This window comes from Taudactylus pleione, unplaced genomic scaffold (assembly GCF_031769625.1).
Source record: "Taudactylus pleione unplaced genomic scaffold, aTauple2 ptg001220l, whole genome shotgun sequence".
In the NCBI taxonomy this organism is placed as follows: Eukaryota; Metazoa; Chordata; class Amphibia; order Anura; family Myobatrachidae; genus Taudactylus; species Taudactylus pleione.
In genome coordinates this window covers 111,549-113,959 of record NW_028285620.1, presented here as the reverse complement: position 1 = coordinate 113,959, position 2,411 = coordinate 111,549, and positions in this window count along the sequence as shown.

Here is a 2,411-nt window from a genome sequence, read left to right as displayed (position 1 = left end):
AGTAAATTAATATTGTTGCTCTGTAGCTGTTAGATCTGTGTACAACAATAATTTACAATACAGCATATATTTATTAAGAAACTGTAGTCCCCTTTACACTCGGAAATAGGGTTACTTTTTATTCATCCTTTGCGAGCATCTGTCAGTCACCAGCAGGAAAATAACATACCCAGGTGTCATAGACTTTGGAAAACACACACAAGTGTGGTTTTATCATGTAAATTGATTGAAAGAGTGGAGAATAAGGGTCTGCAAACTGAAGCTTTGCCTAGGGCACAAAGAAACCTTGCACCGGCCCTAGTTGTCGTATATCATTTTAATCACTATAAGCTGCTTTTTCGTCCTATTTGCATCGCTTTGCAAATAAGAAACATTTTATTGGAAAAAGCCACCTGGAAAGATGCTCAGTGCTACAGAGTCACATTGTACTCACCCATTATTTGTAACACATCTCAAAGCACATGGAGGATAGATGTACTGTATGTGGACGCATCTGTACCTAATTATTTATTAGTATTTATTACCATTTTTTTATATAGCGCACATATATTCCACAGCGCTTTACAGAGAAAAATTTGTCCATTCACTCTAGTCCCTGCCCCAGTGGAGCTTACACTCTATATTTCCTACCACGTGCTCACGCAACTAGCAACAAATGCAACGCAAGGCATGATAATTAGCAACACAGCAATAGACAACTTATAAGTACCAAAGAACTAGTGTCTGTCTCTCTATCTATCTATATATCTATATATATGTGCAATCTACAGATGTGTTCACATACACCTAGCCTCTCTGCACGTTAAACAGCCCTTCTAGTAGTTATACCGTGGCATGACACTACAGAACTGAGCACCTTTTCGTGCAACTTTTCCCTTTAAAATGTGTCTTGTTGCAAAGTAATGCAAAATAGGACAGACAAGCAGCTAATGCTGAATAAAATGATATGTGGCATGCCTATGTTCTGTGTGCGGCTGCTGCAAAATGCTACATTACAGTGTCAGCAGCTGTGACACTGTAAAGTTGCATATCGTATGCAGATACAGCTCAGTCGCATACAGATTATACAGTAGGCAGGCCGTATATCATTTTAATCAGTATAAGCTGCTTTTGCGTCCTAATCGCATCACTTTGCAAATAAGACACATTTTAATGGAAAAAGTCACCTGGAAAGATGCTCAGTGCTACAGAGTCACATTGTACTCACCCATTATTTGTAACACATCTCAAAGCACATGGAGGATAGATGTATGTGGACACATCTGTACCTAATTATTTATTAGTATTTATTACCATTTTTTTATATAGCGCACATATATTCCACAGCGCTTTACAGAGAAAAATTTGTCCATTCACTCTAGTCCCTGCCCCAGTGGAGCTTACACTCTATATTCCCTACCACGTGCTCACACAAATAGCAACAAATGCAACGCAAGGCATGATAATTAGCAACACAGCAATAGACAACTTATAAGTACCAAAGAACTAGTGTCTGTCTATCTATCTATATATCTATATATATGTGCAATCTACAGATGTGTTCACATACACCTAGCCTCTCTGCACGTTAAACAGCCCTTCTAGTAGAGTTATACCGTGGCACGACACTACAGAACTGAGCACCTTTTCGTGCAACTTTTCCCTTTAAAATGTGTCTTGTTGCAAAGTAATGCAAAATAGGACGGACAAGCAGCTAATGCTGAATAAAATGATATGTGGCATGCCTATGTTCTGTGTGCGGCTGCTGCAAAATGCTACATTACAGTGTCAGCAGCTGTGACACTGTAAAGTTGCATATCGTATGCAGATACAGCTCAGTCGCATACAGATTATACAGTAGGCAGGCCGTATATCATTTTAATCAGTATAAGCTGCTTTTGCGTCCTAATCGCATCACTTTGCAAATAAGACACATTTTAATGGAAAAAGTCACCTGGAAAGATGCTCAGTGCTACAGAGTCACATTGTACTCACCCATTATTTGTAACACATCTCAAAGCACATGGAGGATAGATGTATGTGGACGCATCTCTACCTAATTATTTATTACCAGTTTTTTATATAGCGCACATATATTCCGCAGCGCTTTACAGAGAAAAATTTGGCCATTCACTTTAGTCCCTGCCCCAGTGGAGCTTACACTCTATATTCCCTACCACATGCTCACGCAACTAGCAACAAATGCAACGCAAGGCATGATAATTAGCAACACAGCAATAGACGAGTCATAAGTACCAAAGAACTAGTGTCTGCCTATCTGTCTGTATGTCTGTCTACCAATCTATCTATGTTTTCTTTCTTTCTTTCTTTCTTTCTTTCTTTCTTTCTTTCTTTATATCTATCCATCTATCTTTTCATTCTATCTATCTAACTAACTATCTATCTATTTCTCTATATCTATATGATGAGGG